The sequence below is a fragment of the Protopterus annectens genome, chromosome 4.part0 (genome assembly GCF_019279795.1).
Source record: "Protopterus annectens isolate FY-2018-M chromosome 4.part0, PAN1.0, whole genome shotgun sequence".
Classification (NCBI taxonomy): Eukaryota; Metazoa; Chordata; order Ceratodontiformes; family Protopteridae; genus Protopterus; species Protopterus annectens.
This window is the reverse complement of record NC_056733.1, coordinates 371,103,075-371,124,465: the sequence shown is the minus strand read 5'-3', so window position 1 is coordinate 371,124,465 and position 21,391 is coordinate 371,103,075. Positions and strand designations below refer to the sequence as shown.

The 21,391-nt window shown below is 41.8% G+C and overlaps 1 long non-coding RNA gene across 4 annotated transcripts in view; it reads left to right on the top strand.

Annotated features, from left to right (window-relative positions):
• LOC122799345 overlaps positions 1 to 21,391 on the top strand; it is an 816,164-nt gene that overhangs the window by 258,640 nt on the left and 536,133 nt on the right. The gene's annotated exons all lie outside the window — the stretch shown is intronic.

The window sequence follows — 21,391 nt, the reverse complement described above, 5'->3', positions numbered from 1 at the left end:
CCCTTCACTCTGGAATAAAATCCCAGTCCAGGTTAGGCAGAGTCCCTCATTGACTCGCTTCAAGAGGAATCTTGATGAGTGGATGGGAGATCATAGGTTTACCCTGGGTATCACTTCTGTGTCACTGTTAGACAGAGGCACAATATACTAACCACGAAAAAGGGCATAGCAAAATTCATTTAAAATGGGTGGCGAAAGCCAAACACACTCTGGCTAGGCTTATAAATGCCCTAGGGCATATAGCCTAGTATGAACCTATGAACCTATGAAGAAACTAAATACAATTCTAAAATTAAGAAAATATCAACAGGACAGGTCAGTTAAGTATAGCAAGTCTAAAGTTGTATATATAATAAAGGAGGATTGGAGTTGGTACTGAGAGATTAGCAGGTAAGCAGAGCCCAGTAAATAAGGGAATGTTAATCAGGTTTAGAACAGGGGCATAACCAGTGTGTTCTAAGGTAAGGTTTCAGTTTATTTTTTAAAAGTGATAAAGAGGACAGTGATGCAAGTTCACTGGGAAGTAGGTTCCAGGATTTTCCAGCAGTATTAGAGAATAGAGAGTCACCGGCCATGTTGTTGGATTTACATATACTGACAAGTAGTTTATTTGATGAAAGTAAGGTATTAAGATTGTTATAGAGGGTAATGAGGGTAGAAAGCATTGGAGTATTGGTTGGTAGGTAAAGGATCTTGTGGGCAATGGCAAGTTGGTGAAACTTAAGCTGATTTTGTAGCTCAAGCCATCCTAGCTGTTTTAGATTAGTGCAGTGGTGAGTTCTAAAAGGATTTCCAGTAGCAAATTTGGCAGTGTTGTTGTAGGTGGTTTCCATTTTGTGGAGGTTCTTTTTTGATAGATTAGTATATATAGGTGAGGCATAGAGGAATGCAGACATTATATGAGTGTGGGTGATAGTTATTCTAGCTGCTGGAGTAAGGAAAGGTTTGATCCTATAGAGAGAGCCAAGTTTTCTATTTACAGTTTTAATTATATTGATGATATGGGTGTCAAAGTTGAGATTGTTGTCAATTGTTACTCCAAGAAGTTTGGTAGTAGGATCAGAAGATATTAGAGTACCATTATTAGATATGACTGTGAACTCTATTGGAGAAGACTTACGTGTGGGAGTAAAGATCAAGAGTTTAGTTTTTTTGGGGTTCAGAAGGAGGCAATGTTGTGTAAACCATTGTTCTACTGTATTGAACACATTTTGGGTTAGGGACTGCAGTTCGGATGAAGATGTGGCTGAGCATATTACTGTGGAATCGTCTGCATATTGTATACAAGCAGCCTGAGGAATTACTAAGTGAAGGTCATTAATGAAAAGTAAAAAAAAGGAGAGGTCCCAATATGGAGCCTTGAGGGACACCAAGGGTAATGGGGAGGTGGGTAGATAGATTATTATCCCATAGCACTGCCTGTTGTCTATTTTCTAAGTATGATTGGAACCATTTTATGGCCAGTGCATCTAGTGAAAGGGATTTGAGGATATTTATAAGTATCTGGTGGTTAACCCTATCAAATGCTTTTGAAAGATCAATAAATAGAGCAGAGGAAAGCCTGCTGTTATTGCGGTTTTTGTTAATGCAGTCAGTAAAGGATAAGAGGGCAGTAGTAGTACTGTGGAATGGCCTAAAGCCGTGTTGACACTTAGAAAGTAGGTTGTTTTGGATTACGTGGTCAAGTAGTTGACTATGGATGCATCTTTCCATAATTTTTGTCAAAGGTGAGAGTAAGGTTATTGGTCGGTAGTTAGAAAATTCGTAAGAGTTGCCACTTTTATGTAGGGGGATAATGTGGGAGAATTTCCAGATAGTTGGGATTTGTCTTTCGCTTATGGTTCTGTTGATCAGGATGGAAATGGGATAGGCTATGGCTTTGGCAGCTTTCTGCAGATATTCTGCAGGTAGTTGGTCAGCTGAGGGAGTGGATGGTTTAAGTTTTTGGATTAGGGTGAGAATTTGTGATGTAGGTACCGGCTGCAAGAGAAAAGGAGGTAAAGGGCTAGTATTAGAGGTTATGAGAGTTGAGCTATCCGGTGATAGTTGATTTGCCAGTGTTTGAACGGCCTCTGTGAAAAAGGTATTGAAGGTATTGGCAGTTTGCTTAGGATTCTCATGGTCAGAGCTTTGGGGGGTTGGTGTAACGGATTGACCAGGGTGGAGTAGTTTGTTAATGGCTGCCCAAAACTTTTGTGTTTTTTTTTGGTGAGTTTGCTGGAGTTGTAGGTAAAAGTTCCTTTTGTCTGAGCGTATAGCTTTCTTTGTGTTATTTCTCAGCTGTCTAAATTTTTGTTGATCTACAGGGTTTTTAGTGGTACGCCATTTGGCCCAGACTTTATTTCTAGGTTTGATTTTTTGCTTGGTTTCTCTAGAAAGCCAAGGGGCAGGTTTAGTCCTAATTCTGATAGTTCGGGTTGGTGCATGGTGGCCAAGAATTGCTAGGAATTTAGAATTAAAGTATCTTACGGCTTCCTCAAGAGGGAGGTATTTAATGGGAGACCAATCACATGCCCTAAGTTCTCTTTGGAAGAGATCAGGGTTAAAGTTTTTATTGGCTCGAGTTGTCTTGAAAGTGGTTGTGGAGGGTATATTGGTCTTATGCCTGATAATATAGGTGAGTAAGTGATCACTTACATCATCTGGGAGGGTCCCTACTTCATATGGATGGAGAAGATTGTTTATGAGTATCCAATCTAAGGTACTTTCTTTCTTACTAGGTTTATTTATTCTAGTAGGGGAGGTGACAGTTTGAGAGAAAATATACAGGTTGATATGGTTAGTAGGGTGTTCAGTGCTGCAAGATTTCTAATCAATATTAAAGTCACCTAGGACTATAGTTTCTTGGGGGAAGTTTTGAGATAGGCAGCAAAGGATATCTTCAAGGGTGTTGTTGTTATTGCCAGGAGGAGGATAAATACAGATGATATATATGGGTTTGCTTGTATTGAGCTGAAGTTTAGAAATTAGGATTTCAGCATTAGTGTCTTGAGGTAGTTTGTACTCAGATACAGTGACTTGAAATTCTGCTTTATACAAGATAGCTACCCCACCTCCCTTTCTAGCTATACGGTCTTGTCTTATGATATTATATCCGGGTGGGATGACTTCATTGTCTTTAGTCTTGGGTTTTAACCATGTTTCTGTCAAACATAGAATGTCAAAGGAGTGTATGTCTAAGAGAGCATGGAGGTGTGCAACTTTGTTATTTATACTATGTATATTGAGGTGTGCTATAAAGAGTGAGTTAGGAGGTTTGGCAAGAGTAAGTTTTGTTGAGGGATTGAGGTTTTGGGGTTGAAGGTAGGAGTATTTGTTGGGCCTGGGTTTGGGTGAATATCTCCATCTTTTAGTGAGTGGACTTGTATTCCATATCTAGGATTTGGGAATTTACTAAATAGGTTTGGAGATTTCCTAGCTTTTAGATAGATATACCTAATATGGGCTATTCTATGATATATTTAGTTTTTTAGTATTTAGTATTTAGAATACATAACTTTCATATCCAGTGTTGTCTATTTTCATCCTGTTCAACATACTGGACAGATTCCCAAGCTGTCTTTCTGGGTGGTATCTAGGAAAGACATTCCTGAGGATGGTGGAACCAATGGAAGAGTGAGATATAGACTGGACATCCAGCTTATCAAGTGACATAGAGGTATGGATGGTGGGACAGGTTGCTGCTGCACAAATATCATCAATGGGAAGTCTGCTTGAAAATGTTGTTGAGGTAGTTATTGCCCTTTTTGAATGAGCTCTTGGTCTGGGTTCAAGAGACAAACCCTTCTTGTTATAGACAAAAGAGATACTGTCTGACAACCATCATGAGAGTGAAACTTTGACAACAGCTTTACCAAGTTTTGGTTTTGAAAGAGCAATCAGAAGCTAATCAGACTTTCGGAATTGCTGTGTTCAATGAAGATAGAACCTAAGCTGATGATGAGCATCTAAAGTGCAAAGTGTACTCCTTTTGTTTGACTGTCTGGGAAAAATACTGGTTAATGTATAGACTGATTCAAGTTTGCCTTGGATGCCACCTTTAGTAGAAAAGATGCATTGGTTCTCAAAGAAGCTCTGTCCAAATGGAAAATTATATAGAAAGGTTTACATGAGAGTGCCTATAATTCCAAAATCCTTCTGTCTCACATGACTGTTACTAGAAAAATTGTTTTTCAACTTAGGTATCTCATGTCCACTGTAGCTGCACATTCAAAGGGGGGGGGTTGGGGTAGAGCTGGAAGCATGATGGTGTTATCCCATGGGGGAACTGAGTCAATAATGGGAGGATGTAAAATAAATGCCCCTCTTAAAAAGGCTTTAGAGATCTTCAAGGAAGATGTAGAACTGTTGTTGTGTCCAACATGAAGATTCAAATTTGCTGCCATTTAAACTTTGAGGGTGGTGTAAATGGAACTTTTGTCGAAAAGTTCATACATGATTTCCATGATGGATGGTATGGGTATAGAAAATGGGTCCATACACTTGGAAATTGCCCATATAGAAAATCTTTTCTATTTGCTGTGATACACCTTTCTGTAGCTGGTTTGTGGGAAGCTGAAGTAATCCTTACAACTGTAGATGGAAGCCTGGTACCTCTGGCTATAGTCAAAATTGGAGAAACCAAGTGGTGAGCTTCATGGTGGCCTAATCTGGGGGAGTTAATCTGGATGGTTGAGACAGAAGATTTGAATACTAATCTAGCATCCATGAACAATGTACTAGTAAAAGTCACAGGAAGGGGAACCATATTTTTGGGGCCAGAAGGGGGCAGTGATGATTACCCAGGCCTTGCACTGTCTGGCTTTCTGGATGAATTTGTTCATGAGTGGCAATGGGGGAAAGGCATCAAGGAGACCTGGAGGCCCATTGTGGAGCAAAGCATTCATCAGTGACTGACCCTGTGGAGGGATCAGGGCAAGGTAATGGCCCCAGTAATGAAAGACCAAGGTTGTCACTAGTAGATTGAGGGACCACTCATGAGAAGTTAGGATAGGCCTGCTGAATCTGTCTGCCAAAACACTGGATGACACCGGAATGTGCATTGCTATCAGAAATCAGTATGAAGACATCATCCATTGCCAAGCTCTCAAGGTCTTTTCACACAGAGGGTAAGAACAGGTTTCACCTTGTTTGTTAATGTACCACACAACTGCCATGTTGTCCATCTGTATAGAAATCACACCCTTGGAGAGGACATCCTGAAATGCCTGCAATACTAGGAGGACCATCCTCATCTCCAAGACGCTGATGGGAAGATTGGCTTCTAAAGGTGACCATGTACATTATTATATCCTCCATTTGAAATGTCCCATGCATATCCTAAAAGTCCATGGTTACTACTGCTCCTGGCAAATTTGTGTGAAAGGGCATCCCTCAGTTACTGAAGGAGATGTTATCTATCAAGCGATATGTTCTCTGCAAATCTGGATGAGTTGAATCTTCACATGTAATGGGATAAAGCTTTGAGACCATTGCACTGCTAGGGTCCACTGAAGCACTCTTATGTAATATTGGGCCAGCCAGACCATTAGAATTGTGGATGCCATTAGACCTAGGAGTCGTAGAATAAACCTTGCTGGGGAAGAGGGGTGATAAAGCACTTGCATGGCTTTTAGACATAAAGATGTAACCCTGGCGTGAGGGAAGGAGACAATATGTATAGCTATGTTGAGATGGCATCCTATCAATTCTATTTGTTGGGTTGGTACCAGTTGACACTTTGGAAGGTTTACTGTTATTCCTAAGTCCAGTAAAAACTGAAGCACAAAATACAAGTGGTGTAGTAGCAAATGCTTGAAAGTAGCAGTTAGGAGCGAATTATCCAGGTATGAAAAGACTTGGATCCCTTGCAGAAGCAAGTGTGCTGCCACCACTACCATTATCTTGGTGAGCACCTGGGGACTGTGGTGAGACTGAAAGGCAAGGCTCTGAATTGATAATGACTAGCTTCTAGCTGGAAATGAAAGAATCTCCTTGAGTACTTCTCTATTTTCACATAATAGAAAACACCCTGAAGATCCATGGATCACATCCAAATGTTCTTCCTCAGCAGAGGGAAAATTGACTGAATTGTGACCATCTGGAATTTTTCTGTTTTCCGAATTGATTGAGATGGCCAAGATCCAAAATGTGTCTAATGCCCCCAGTCTTCTTTAGCTTTGAAAAGATCCTTGAATAGATTTAATACTCATATTGGTCTTGGGAGATCATTTGGATGACTCTTCTTTTCTTGCAACTTGCAAATTCCTGCTGATGCTGGTTCCCATTGATTGTGTGGCATGTCAGGCACTATCTTCTTTTTCATTGGAAGAAGAGAAAAGAGAATGGAATAACCACTGGAAATTATCTTCAGCACTCATGAATATATTTTATTTTGCCAGTATTGAGGGGACATGGGTATGTACCCCCCCCCAACTGCCTCCAATGTGCAGTAGCTGGGCAACCCTTCAGGAGCACTGAAAGGGCCTCTCAGTAAAAGGACTGCAGAAGACATGATTATGCAGTTTACCTCTGCCTCTTGGGAGATGTACATTGGAGTTCCTTCCACAACTGCCATGTGGAGGTCTATTTATTTATTTTATTTATTTATTTATGTATGTATGTATGTATGTATGTATGTATTTGACATTTGTTGACCGGGAAAGTCTGACTGATCTACTGCCCTTTTTCAGCAGGGGCCTGGGGAGAACAGCTCCACAGTAGAAACACAATACATAGTTGCAGTTCATATTACGCATCGAAAAATGTACAATGCATGTCTGGGTAAGTATACAAGAAGGCTAATACAACATAAGAGAAAATTACTCACTCGTACAGAAAAAAAATACAATTAGATAAAATTCACTATTACTGATAAGCAAATAAAAATAAATACACATTAGGTTTATTTGCAAAACTGACAAATAAGTCATTAAGTGCAAAAGTATGAAAAGACATTGGAGGTGGTCATATTTTAACATGGTAGGTAGGATGAGAAACTGCGTAGTGAAGACTAAGTTTTGAATTTAAGAGCATAGTAGTTGACTCATTCAGTGGAGATCAGGATGTTTGTACTGTAACTTCCAATGGGTGGAGCCTAAGCCTTCTGACAGAACAAAATTATGTCCTCACATTAAAAACAAATGTTCATATCTCTGTAACCATAGGGGTTATGAAATAAGTATAAATGGTAAACCCTTCAGCACAAACTATTTTTATAGTGATAGTATTCTTTAGGTTCTAGGTCTTAAACTGAATTTTATAAGTCACAGTAAACACAGCAAGTATTATGTTTGTAATAGTTTGTAAACAACTTAAAATATCCCAGCAACCACCCATGTTGCACACATACTGTCAGTAGCATTTTATTCATCTAGCTGAGGGCTTTCATATGAGGCTAAGGAGTTCTGTCTGTGTTACTTGGATGTTGCGATATTTAGAAAAATGTGAAAATTATATCTATATAAATTAATATAATAAAAGCAACAGTTAATATCTCATTACCTGCACTAGACAGTGGTCAAATATTAACGCAATTGAGTTTGCCATCATGTAAGCTTTAAGATGAAATCTTTTACAACCTTGTACATGGCATGGTTTGGAATTATTGATGCAAATATGAACAAGCAGTATTTGACACCTAGAGGCGCCAGTAAGTGCTAACTGCAGATACACCTGGAGGTGTCACTCAGATGTAATGAGTTAAAGATAGTAGCTAAGTGAATATTGAGGGTAATAAGGAGGCAATAGTAGATATTATTAAAGTGATAGTGGTGGTATTGAGAGGGATGATTTGTGTTAGACTTACTGCAGTGACAGGTAAAGATTTTAAACAGATGTTGTTACAGTGCTTTTTTGAATTCATGTGCGTGTGCTATGTATCTGATGTGGAAGGGTAGTTTGTTCCAGCCTAATGTGGATGTGTAGCTATAGAGGTTTTGGCCTATGGATTTTTTGGGTTTGTAGATTTCCAACAGTTGTTGGTCTGAGGCCTTTACAAGCCTAGCCCATAGAAGTGCCCTGGCATTGTGCCGCCTGTCGTTAGTTCCCAGTGCCTCTATTAACTAGAGTCACTAGAGTGATCCCCGGGTGAACTTTCGATTTCTCATCCACTCATCAAGATTTCTCTAGAAGAGGGCTAGTGAGGTACTCTGCTTGGCATGTATAGGAAGTCTGTTCCAGAGCATGGGCAGTCTCTGGGTGATGAACCTGTCCCTCTAGCATCTTCTTTTGATTGTGGTAATGAGGTTGAGGTCTCTGGAGTGTGTGGTGCGGAGGGATTGGGATTTCTTTAGATGTAGCATTTCTAATATAGCTGGTTTAGGCATGGTTCTGTAAGTCAAGCAGAGATCGCCTCTTAGTAGACAATATGAAACAGAGAATGGCTCGAGTTTTTTGAGTCTGTCCATGTAGGACATGTGTTTAAGGCCTAGGATCCTCTTCGTGAGGTACTTTTGTGGCCTCTCCAGCTGTTACAGGTGTCTAGTGAGATACATGCCAAATAGGGCAATATACTCTATGATTGGTCTAATGAGGGAAGAGTAGAGAGAAATGATGACCTCTTTCTTCCTAGATGCAAAACCTTTGCTAATGAGATGTGCCACACAGAAGGATTTTCTGACCACAGTGGCAATGTGGTGGTCGAAGGAGAGGTTGCTGTCAACCTGTGACCCCAGATCTCTTATAACACCTTCAGTGTTCAGTGGGCTCCCATCGATGTGGTAATTAGTGGGAACTGAGTTTTTTCCCAAAGGGGATGATGACACATTTTTTTTTCATTAAGCTTAAGACCATCGTTTTGACACCAGTCATTGGTCTCAGTGAGGCCTTTCTGTAGGATGTATGCATCACTTGGGGAGTTAATAATGGCTCCCAGCTTGCAGTTGTCTGTGATTTTGGTCAGCCAGAGTCCCTCCATGTTGGCCTGAACTTCTGAGAAGTAGATGCCAAACAGGAGATGACCCAGGACCGAACCTTGGTCAGCAGTCTGACTTGGATTCCGCTACTTTCACGCTGTGTGTTCTATCTGTGAGTCAGTTTGCAACCCATCTAACAATATAGGGGTTGATGCCTAATTTGGTGAGTTTATCAATAATTCCTGAGTGAGGAATGGTATCAAAGGTCTTGGCCAGATCAAGGTAGGCTGTATGAACTGCCATACCATCATCCACTGCTCTGGTGACTGACTTAAAGATGTCAACCAGGTTGAGCAGGCATGATCTACCTTTCACAAAACTAAATTGCAAGGGATCTAGAGTTTGGAGATTCCCTATATCCTTGTTAATTAGGTCCATGATGATGCTCTCCATAGCCTTAGATATGAGATTCATCATGCTAATAGGGTGATAATTTCCAGAGTCTGTAGTCGCTCCTCCTTTATGGAGAGGGATGACTGTAGCAGTGTGCCATTCAGTAAGGACAAAGCCTGAGGTGAGGCTGTGAGTGAACAGAGCACACAGATGTGGTGCCAGTTCACTTTGAAATTCATGTAGAACACAGCCAGTGATATTGTCAGGTCCCATGGAAGCTGTATTCTTGGCCTTAGACAATGCAGCTTTAACCTGTGCTGCAGTAATGCAGGGTGCCTGGCATTCTTCCAGTATTTAGATTGTTTTTTTAGGGGGGGGGGGAGAGGAGTAAAGTTGGCACTGACTCTGTCAGCCAGTATGCTGGCAATATCTGTTGACAGTATAGGAAGTACCATTGTGCTGTAACTCAGAGCAAATCTGGGTATTACCATGGAGATTCTTGATATAACTAAAGAAGGCTTTGTGTTTGTTTTTAGTGTCTGCTGCAATTCTGCCTTCATAGCTGGCTTTCGATGTTTTGATGAGGGACCTCAACTTTTTGTTGAGGCTAATAAGGGAATTTTTCCAGTCTAGGGACTTCACCTTTTTCTGCAACAGTTTCTTCCTTCTGTTGTAGAGTTTATTAATGGCCGAGGACCACCAGATTGGCTTCCTTTTTTGGAGGAAAGCATCTTGGTTCTCTTGGGTGTGGCTAGTTCCATGCATTTATGTACGTGTTCGTACAGTGCATTGGTGTATGATTTGGCAGACATGCATCTATTTTCCATTGGCATGGGTGTCATGAAGTTAGCCACCTATGTTTTTAGGAGTCCAAAGTCAGCTTTGGAGACGTTTTTCATGGTGGATACCTTTGTGAGGGGTGTGGGTGAGATGTGGATTTCCATGGTGATTAGTTTGTGGTCAGATCTAACCAGGGAGGAATTGACTATTGATGTAGGGCAACGGTTGCCCATATTAGTAATAACCAGGTCAGCGATGGTGCTTCCTCTAGTGGGGGTAAGAATGAGCTGGTCTAGGGCATTGGAACTGGTGAATTCCAAGAAGCATTGGACCAGTGCATTGGTGCTTGAGTAGTTATAACAAATAAACCAAAGCAGTGAAGAAAAAGCTCAGTTCATAACCGTAACAGTCACCAGCAGAAAATATAATAGGAACTCAGCAATGAAACAAATAACAAAAAAGCTGTTTATTCAAACAAAGCTTTCAAGTAGAAAACCCTTCATTGGTGTATGGGTTTCTACCTGAGAGCTTTGTTTGAATAAACAGATTTTTTTGTTATTTTTTTGCATTGCTGAGTTCCTATTATATATTCTGCTTGAGTAGTTTTCCCAGTTGCTGGAGGGGTAGTTGAAGTCTCCTAGTAAGAGAGTGTTAGGTTGGACCTTGATAGATTCCAGGGTGCTTAGGAATGTGGAGTGAGAGTCTAGGGACATGGTTGGGGACCTATATCAGCCTATGACATGGATCGCAGTCTTACCCAATGTTAGTTGCACCTGAAGTATCTCAGATGCATTATGCTGGGCTACTAGTCTGGAGGTGTGCATATCCTTTATGAATATGGAGACACCACCACCTTTGGAGCTTCAGTCCATGTTTCGGGGTTCAAAGTTGTGGAATGAGTTATAGCCTGGTACCACAGGGGTGCTTTCTGCTGCTTTAAGCCAGGTCTCTGTTGCAGTACAAAAGTCAATGTTCTCCATTTTGAGGAGTACTTCGAGTGAGTGCGTCTTGAGATTAAAACTTCTAGCATTGAGCAGCATGACCCTCAGATTGCATTTATTTATAGCTGTTATGGTGGTAATTTGGTCTTTAGAATGCCACCTAAAAAGGCACTATATGGATGGCAAGAGCCTTAGCCAGTACCCAGAAACCAGGGTGACAGATGCAGGCTATCTCTGGCAAAACATCGAGATCTGTCAATCATGTCATCCCAAGCAGACAGATACTGGATCCCCTTAGAATGACACCAGAAACTTAGCTAATTGTTGAAGTCAATCATTGTTTGTTTGCACTGCAGTATCATTCTGGGTGATGGTAAGATACTGCTCAGGGCAAGTGTCATATCTGCCTGGGCCACATAATCTGAGATGTCCACCATGTCTCTTTTCATGTAGTCCAGGGAGGTGCATCTTAGGTCATTCACACCCGCATAGACAATGATAGAGTCATACTTGTACGTGTTGTGGAGTGACCTGAGTGCATGTGTTATGTGTCAGATTCTGGCACCTGATAGACAGCTGACTGTTACCTTCTCCTTATTCAACCTAGTGAGTGGGACATCTTTGTGCCTCACTATTGAGTCACCTATGATTAGTGTTTTGGGCAAGGTGTTTAGCCTTAGGGGCTTAGGTTGAGCGGCACACTGTGAAGGTGAGCTATGTGTCCTGCGGTTTGTGCTGTGTTGTGGTGGTTGAGTGTGTTTCTGTCTTAGAGGTCTCTGCTGTTTGGGTAAACTTATGTTGAGTGCTTCCATGAAGGTAGGTGTATGGTTTGTGTTTTTATGTGAGAGCTGTGATAGTGGGTGTTCTGGAGGGCTATCTGTTCCATGTGGTGCAGTGCAGGCGTTGACATTCTCCTCTTGACCAGTTAGTCCGGTCTTGGCTGAAGAGTGCATAGCTTCCAATTTGGTGATATAAGTGCATCTCTCACAAGTAGTGTTGGGAGGTAAGAGGAGAGGGTTGTCTGTGTACATAAGGCAGTTGCTACACTGCCTCAGAATGCCCAAGTGTACCAGGTTAATAGGAGAAAGCACAGGGAACTGCCCTTTAATCATGCCAGGAGGAGTGGTCATAACTACTATGTACTGGAGCTATTTCCGTAAAGAACGACTAGTGCTGATGGCTCTTAGGTGTGCTATAATAACTGCTACAAAAACCTGTTGAAGTGCTAAGCAGTTAGGCTATTTGAAGTACAAGAGAAAAAGAACTAGCAAGATCTAAGGGAAAAACTGACGAGCAGACTTTGTGGCACCAGTAATAGTTTACCTCACCTCGGCACCGCTGAGTGAACCCATGCAAACATGGGCTTTTAAACCAGAAAGTTGAAAAGGATGGAAAAACTGCCCAAACATTCAATAAAGTACAATTTCTGGCCAAGAAACTACTCCTCTTGCGGTAGATAGGCTATCTAGTGCTTACCACTCCCACTGATAAGCTAGAAGGCTTCACTCCAACACAGAAAGGTTTGGGGGGCTCAGAAGCTTACAAACAGTCCTGGATACAGCAAATCTGTATCAGGACTATATTAGTTACAGGAAAGGGGGGAAACAAGTGCAAATGCGGGCTTTTAAACCAGAAAGTTGAAGGGAATGGAAAACTGCCCAAATGGCCACTAAACTACAATTTCTGGGTCAGAAACCACTCCTTTTGTGGTAGATAGGATACCTAGTGCTTACCACTCCCACTGATAAACTAGACTTCCCTCCAACACAGAAAGTCTTGGGGGGCTCAGAAGCTTACAAACAGTCCTAGATACAGCAAATCTGTATCTGGACTAGACTAGTTACAGGAAAGATGGGAAACAAGCTTAGAACCTTTTTTTTACAGAAAAGCAGCTAAAACAGCAGTAAAACAATTCAAATGCAGTGCAAGTTAACACACTTGAATGTGTAGCAATATGAAAGCAAATGCAGTTTAAATAAATGCAATTAAATTTAAAAAATGACAAAAACATGTACAGAAAGCAATAAATAAAAAAAATCAAAATGGAGGCACTTGGAGTATCAGAAAACAATGCCAGCAAATATATAAATAATTCATTCAAGCAAAAATTAATACAGTGCAGAACTCTGAAGAGTTAAAAGTGCCAAAAAAAATACTTATCAGCTCTATATTTCCAGAATGTTTGAGAAGCACACTCAGTCAGAACAGAAGGAGATTTTAGCAATGGTAGATTGTAGAAAAGTGTTTTTTTTTTTTTTTTTTATAAACTGGAAATGGAGAAAGGAGGAACAGAATATAATTCAAGGTTAAGAAACTAAGTGGGGTGGTCTTCTCAAATGTTCTCTCTGTATTAGGTAGAATTGGCTAATGACACTAGACTGGGAGGAGTGTCCCAGATCAAATTTACACTAGGGGCGGGCAACTGCAAAGCCACCAAGTATAAGAACAGGACACCATCAGTGAGGGAGGTTAGGGAACTATACTACAGCTACTTACAAAAAGAAAATACAACTCTCAGTATCAAAAAACAGGTTACAGTTAAGTAATTCAGTAAAAATGCAATTACAGTAATGAAACACTATCTAACAATGAAAAATACAGTTAAAACAGTATAAAACAGTACACAGATGCAATGAAACAGTAAAAAAAACTTTATAACAGTGCAAAATGAAGTAGATTAGCTGTATAGCACAATTATGTTAAGAAGTGCAAGTCAATTACATAAATGTAAGAAATAACTTATTCTGCTCTTGGAGTCTTAGGGAATTTCTGCGTTGTCCCAGTGATGAATCTCCACTCCACAGCCTGGTAAAAAGAAACACAGCCCCCAGCAGACACAGGGTTTAAATACCAGAAAAGATGAAAGAACTTAGAAGCTCAAATTACTACCCAGTCCTGCTAGCCTCTGCTCTTAAAACCAATCACTCATGCTAGAGAAGGTCAGGCAACCCTGTTACTCTCACTTACAGAAAAGACAAGACACTATCAGCAGAAGATGGCTGCCAGAAACACAGGAAACTTAACAAACAAAACAACCAGGTCTGGATAGCAGCAGGCCTTTATCTAGACTATGCTTCCTGACTAGAACACAGAAACCTCACAATAATGCACAGAAAAGCACAGATATAGCACTCACAAACATAAAATACAGCTCCCAGTATGAAAAATCAGTTTACAGTTAAGTAATTCAGTAAAAATGCAATTACAGTAATGAAGCACTATCTAGCAATGACAAAAAGAAGCTATGTACTCACCATAACGTTCCATGTTTGTTGTCCATCTTGCCCTTCGTTCGTACTGGTTGAGTTCAGAGCCAGTCCTCGACTCTGACTTAGCTGAATGCACTAGCTAGAAGTCTTTCTTTTGGCTCATAACTGAATAGGTATCCCATCATGCAGTGGTGTAATTCCCCAGATATTTTTTGCTGCTAATCATAACAATGTGCCTACATTTGTCCTGCAACATCAGGTATAGAAGTAACAAGCAAATTCAGAGGAGATCCTTCACTAAAGAAAAAAGATCTCACATCTAAGTCCTCTAGGAGCCCTTGGCTAGGGGAAGGTGGGAGGGTCATAAGAATGAAGGGCAAGATGGACTACAAACATGGAACATTACGGTGAGTACATAACTTCTTTATGTTATGTTGTCCTATCTCACCTTCATTCTTACTGGTTGGGACAGCGTCCCTAGCACCATTTTCCTGGGTGGCTCATGGGAATATACCGTTGAGTACAGTGGAACCAAAGGAAGCCCTGTCCCTGGAGGCTAAATCAACTTTGTAATGAGTAATAAAAGTATGGGGTCTTGCCCACGTAGCAACGGCACAAATACTGTCCATTGATAATCTGGCTAGGTAAGCAGAGGATGTTGCTAAGGCTCTAGTCGAGTGGCCTCTAACTTAGAATGGTAAATTCCTGTTATTTGAGATGTATATAAAGGTAATACAATTTGAGAGCCAATTTGAAAGTGTAACTTTTGAAACTGGCATGCCTTTTTTTGCTTCTGAAAAGGAGATGAACAATTGATCTGTTTTTCTGAAATCTTTAGTTCTATGCAGATAAAACCTAAGTTGCCTATGCACAGCCAATCTGTGAAGTTTGTACTCTGCCTTGTTGCTATGATTAGGAAAAAACACTGGGAGCTCAATTGATTTATTCAGATTGGTTTGGGAACAAATGTTTGGCATAAAGGATGGATTCGTTTGTAGAGATACTCTATCCTTATGGAAAATCAAATATGGTGGCTTGATTGATAGAGCTTGCAACTCCAAGACTCTTCTTGCAGATGTAATGGCTACTAGGAGGATAGTTTTCCAAGAGACAAATTTGAAATCACATGATGAGCGTTCAAAGGGAGGTAAGGTTAGGTGTGTCAGGACAAAATTTAGGTCCCATGGTGAGAGAGTTTCTTTTATGGGAGGTCTCAGTAAGAACGTGCCTTTTAAGAATGCTTTACACAATTTGTGTGCCATCAGGTTAGGAGTGTATTCACCAATGTGAAAATTAGAAATTGCAGCTAGCTGAACTCTAATTGTAGCTGCTGTGAAACCTTGTTGGAAAAGTTCAGCAAGAAATTCTAAAATTGAACTAATTGGGGCAGAAAAGGGATAAATGTTTCTTGCTTTTGTCCAGTAGGAGCACCTCTTCCATTTACTCGAATATAACTTCCTGGCAGATGCCTTGTGAGAAGATACCAAAATGTGTCTTACTGCTGGTGTGAAGTCTTGCAGCCTGATTAAGTTTGGAGGTAGAGCAGCCAAGCTATCAAATTGAGGGTTTGGAGAGCAAGATGAAGTGTTCCTGTCATATGGGTCAGAAGGTCTGGAACCGGGTCCAGAACCCACGGTTTCTCCTGTAGGTGAGGCCAGAAAAAGGGGAACCAAAAAAAAAATGCTATCTTGTCTGCTCGTTTCCCACCTTTCCCAGCCAGTCCAGATCCCAGGCTCTGCTTGTCTCAGGACTTTATTTTCTGTGTTCAGAGCTATCCAAACCTTGCTGTGGTAGAGGGAAGTCCTACTGCTTACCAGTGGGAGTGGTGAGCATTGTACTGCCTATCTAACACTAGAGGAGTGGTTTCCAGCTCTGAAATTGTAATTTTATTAGCCATTTTGGGCTGATTTCTATCCCTTTCAATTTTCTAGCTTAAAAATGCTTGTTTACACATTTTTCGCATCATGCAGCACCGTGAGGCTACAGTTAAACTATTCCAGGTGCCAGAAAGTCTGCTCTTCAAATAAATTTTCCCTTAGAAATAGCTGGTTTCTCAGTAGTAGCACTAAAATCTGAACTCCTGTGACTAGCACTTGCTCTAGAACCTGCTGGAAAGCACTAGTAAGCCTGAAACTGATACAAGCACTCAACTTTCCTTGTCAATAAGGAGAAATTAATCATAGGCACTAAACAGCCTATAATTGCAAAGTACCTTGCAAAGGTAAGGGAAAATAGCTCTTATACTTTACAAAAAAAGCAACTAAACAGGCATGTCCAAAGGTCAGCTTCCGGTGATTTCTCCTGTCTACCTGGTGAATCTGGGCATACTGGGGCAATGCGGCAACTGCCTCATGTACACAGACAACCCTCTTCTCCTACCACCCAACACTACAACCTGCGAGAGATGCACTTACATAGCCAAACTGGAAGCAAAGCTCTCTTTGGCCAAGATTGTGCTAGACAGTCAAGAGGAGAAGGTTAACACCTGCACTACACCTCAAGCAACTCATAGCCCTTCAAAACCCACACCATCAACACCCACACATAGCAACACTAAACCCACATATGCGGAGGCCCTTAACATTAACCTGCCCAAGCAACAAGGACCTCCGAAGCTGAAATGCAAACAAACACCAGTCACAACCAAAGTGACACATCAGCTCACAACACCAGTGTGCCACCCAACAACAGCCCCTAAGGCAAGACAATGTACCCAACACTTTAGTCGTAGGTGACTCTATAGTCAGGCACACCGATGTTCCACTCACCAGGCTGAACAAGAAGAAAATTACAGTCAGCTGCCTGTCGGGTGCCAGGATCCGCTACATAATGCATGCACTCAAGTCACTCCACAGCAAGTGCAAATATGACTCTGTCATTGTCCATGCTGGAGTGAATGACTTGAGACATACCTCCCTGGACTACATGAAAAGAGACATGGAAGAGCTCTCAGATCATGTGGCCCAGGCAGGTATGACCCTAGCCCTGAGTAGCATCCTGCCTTCGCCCAGAATGATACTACAGTATAAGGACAAAATGATTGACTTCAACAATTGGCTAAGCTTCTGGTGTCATTCAAAGGGGATCCAGTATCTGTCTGCCTGGGAAGACATGATCGATAAACCATGATGCTTTGCCAGAGATGGTTTGTACCTGTCACCCCTGGGATTCAGGTCACTGGCTAAAGCTCTTGCCACCCCTATAGTGCCTTTTTTATGCAAGGTTCAAAGGACAAAACCACCACCATAACAGATACAAGCATGCAAAATCTGAAGGCAATGCTACTCAATGCTAGAAGTCTAAACCTCAAAATGCACTCCCTCGAGGCACTCCTAAAAATGGAGAACATCGATATCTGTCCAGTAACTGAGACTTGGTTCAAGGCTCCAGAGAGCACCCCTGCAATACCAGGCTACAACTCTTACCACACTTTTTGGCCACAAAACCAAGACCAAAACACTAAAGGTGGAGGAGTGTCCATATTCACCAAGGATATTCACACCTCCAGGCTAGTTGCCCAACACAATGCATCTGAAATTCTCCAGGTGCAACTAACACTAGGTAAGACTGCAATCCAAATTGTAGCTTGCTACAGATCCCCCACCATGCCCCAAGATTCTCATTACACCTTTCTAAACATACTGGAAAATATTAAGATACAACCAAACACCCTAATACTGGGTGATTTCAACTACCCTGCCATTAACTGGGAAAATTACTCGGGTACCAACTCCTTTTCCCAACGGTTCTTGGAATTCATAAATTCCAATGCCATGGATCAGCTAATCCAATGTCCCACCAGGGACTCCAATATCCTAGACCTGGTCATTACCAACATGGGAGATAAATGCTCCACATCACTGGTCACCCCCTCATTGGTCAGGTCTGACCATAAGCAAATCATCCTTGACATCCAGATCCCTCCCCCACCCCCCAGTAAGGTAACCTCCTTAAAAAACTTCTTCAAAGCCAACTTCATGCTTCTGAAGTCAGAAGTGACAAACTTCATGACACCCATGCAGACGGGATCTGAAAGTTCGACTGCAGAATCCTAGACTAAGGCACTGTATGAGCACATCCACTCGTGCATGAATCGTGCAATCCCAAATAGAACCAAGATGCTCTCCTCCAAAAAAAAGGAAGCCAATCTGGTGGTCCCCTGCTATAAACAAACTATACAACAGAAGGAAGAAACTGTTGCAGAAAAGAGGAAAATCCCAGGATGCAAAAAACTCCCTCACCAGCCTCAGTAAGAAGCTGAGATCCCTCAAAAAATCCTCAAAAGCTAGTTACGAAAATAAAATTGCCAAAGATTCCAAAGACAACCACAAGGCATTCTATAGTTATGTCAAGAATCTAAATGGCAATGCTCAGATTTGCTCTGAGCTTCAACAGAATGGCATTAAATATACTGATCCCAAGGATATTACCAATATCCTGGCAGATCAATTTAGTGCCAACTTCACCCCCATCTCACCCCCTAAAGGGCCCATCTCAATACCAAAATATTGCCAAATTCCTGTAATCATGGCCACACAGGTAGAAACCACACTCTCCAAAGCTAAGAATACAGCATCCATGGGACCAGATGACATCGCAGGCTGTGTACTACACGAACTACAAAATGAACTGGCACCTCACCTAAGTGTCATGTTTAATCATAGCCTCACCTCAGGCTTCATGCCCACTGAGTGGTGTACAGCTACAGTTATCCCACTCCACAAGGAGGGATCCACCTTGGATCCCAGGAACTACCATCCCATCAGTCTGATGAGCCTGATCTGCAAGGGCATGGAACGCATTATCATGGAACTTATGAACAAAGATATTGGCAACCTGCAAACACTGTACCCGACCCAGTTTGGGTTTGTGAAGGGCCGATCTTGTCTCCTGAACCTGACTGACTTCTTCAAATTAGTCTCCAAAGCTGTGGACGAGGGTAAGGTGGTCCACACAGCCTATCTGGACCTCGCCAAGGCCTCAACACCATCCCCACTCTGGAATCATAGATAAACTTATTAAGCTGGGCATAAATCCCTACATAACTCAATGGGTTGCCAACTGGCTTACTGACAGAACCCAGACAGTAAAAGTAGCCAACTCCAAATCCAGCTCCAGACAAGTGACAAATGGAGTACCTCAGGGTTCAGTCCTGGGACCACTCTTGTTTGGCATCTACTTCTCTGAAGTACAGGTCAACACTATGGGACTTTGGCTAACAAAGTTCACAGATGACTGCAAACTAGGAGCCATTATTGAATCCCCAAATGATGTAGATATTCTACAAAGGGGCCTTACAGAAACAGATGCCTGGTGCCAGAGTCATGGGCTCAAGCTTAATGCCAGGAAATGAATAGTTATTCCCTTTGGAAAAAAACATGTACCCATGAATTATCACATAGGTGGCAGTACACTAAACATCGAAAGTGTGATGAGAGACTTAGGGACACAGGTGGACAGTGGTCTCACTTTCGATAACCACATCACCACAACAGTCAGGAAATCCTTCTATGTGGCACATGTCATCACTAAGGGCTTTTCATCCAGAAAAAAGGAGGTCATTGTCCCACTGTACTCATCCCTCATTAGACCCATTATAGAGTATATACCCAGCACTGCCAGGTTACAATTCATATCATACCTTCCAGCCTCAGTTACCAGATCACAGTACAAAGGGCGGAGGTGTATACATATTCATCAAGGATACCCATATCTCCAGGTAAGTAGCACAGCATGATGCCCCAGAGATCATCCATGCGCAACTATCAGCAGGGAAAACCACATTTCAAGTCATAGCCGGTTATAGATCGCCCACCATGTCCCAAGATGCTCACTCTGCATTCCTTGAGACATTGGAAAATATAAAGGTCCTACCCAACACCATAATCTTGGGTGATTTCAACTACCCTGGTATAGACTGGGTGAACTACCAATGTTCCAACTCCTATGCTCAGCGATTCATAGAATTTATAAGTTCAAATGCCCTTGAACAACTAGTATGTTCCCCCACTAGAGAGGACAACATATTGGATTTAATCATCACAAATATGGGCTCCCATTGTACCACACCCGTTATCACCCCCTCCTTGGTCAGATCCGACCACAAACTGATAACCCTGGATATCCTCACTCCTCCACCTCCCCCAATCAAAGAAACCATAGTCAAAAACTTTTCCAAAGCAAACTTCAAACTACTTGCATCCGAAGTGGAAAGCTTCACTATTCCCTTGCAGAAGGATAATGATAGCCAGGATGCTGAATCCTACACCAAGGCACTCTATATGCATCTTCAGGATTGCATGGAATGTGCTATCCCAAATAAAACCAAGACTCCTTCCTCAAGCAAGAAAAAAACAGTCTGGTGGACCCTGGCCATAAGCAAACTTTACAATAAAAGGAGGAGACTTATACAAAAAAAGGCCAAATCTCAAGTAGAAAAATCATCCCTGATCAGCATAAGAAATTGAGGGCCTTCATCAAGTCAACTAAAGCTAATTTTGAAAAGAAAGTTGCCAAGGATGCCAAGGATAACCATAAGGCCTTCTATGGTTACGTCAAAAACCTAAATGGCAATGCTCAGGTCTGTTCTGAGCTAGTACAAAATGGAACAAAATACACTGACCCTTTTGACATTGCCAACATCTTGGCTGACAGGTTCAGTGCAAATCCCCCCCACCACCACCTACAGGGCCTATTACCATTCCAGGGGATAGTGTAAGTCCAATTATTACTGATACGTTGGTTAACAAGGCTCTATCTAAAGCTAAAAACACTGCCTCCATGGAACCAGATGGTGTCCCAGGCTGTGTCATATGCGAGCTCCAAAAGGAATTAACCCCGCATCTTAATACCCTGTTCAGTCTCAGCCTCTCCACAGGATATGTGCCCATAGAATGGCGCACGGCAATGGTGGTCCCAATACACAAGGGGGGGCCACAACTGACCCTGGGAACTACCGAACAATAAGCATGACCAGTCTGATCTGTAAGGTTATGGAGCGAATCATTATGGAACTCATAAATGGAGAGATTGGGAACCTCCAGTTGCTGGACCCCTCACCTTTGAGGAACCCCTGTTTTGACCGCTGAAAGGGAGACATTGAGCAGTGTCATTTAACTGATTGCTGTCTATTAGTGACATAGATTGAGAACCAGGAAATTGAGAACCAGGAAATTATGGAACTGGATAGGATGAGGTCAAAGAGTTTAGAGAGTAACAAAGGATGACAGTATCA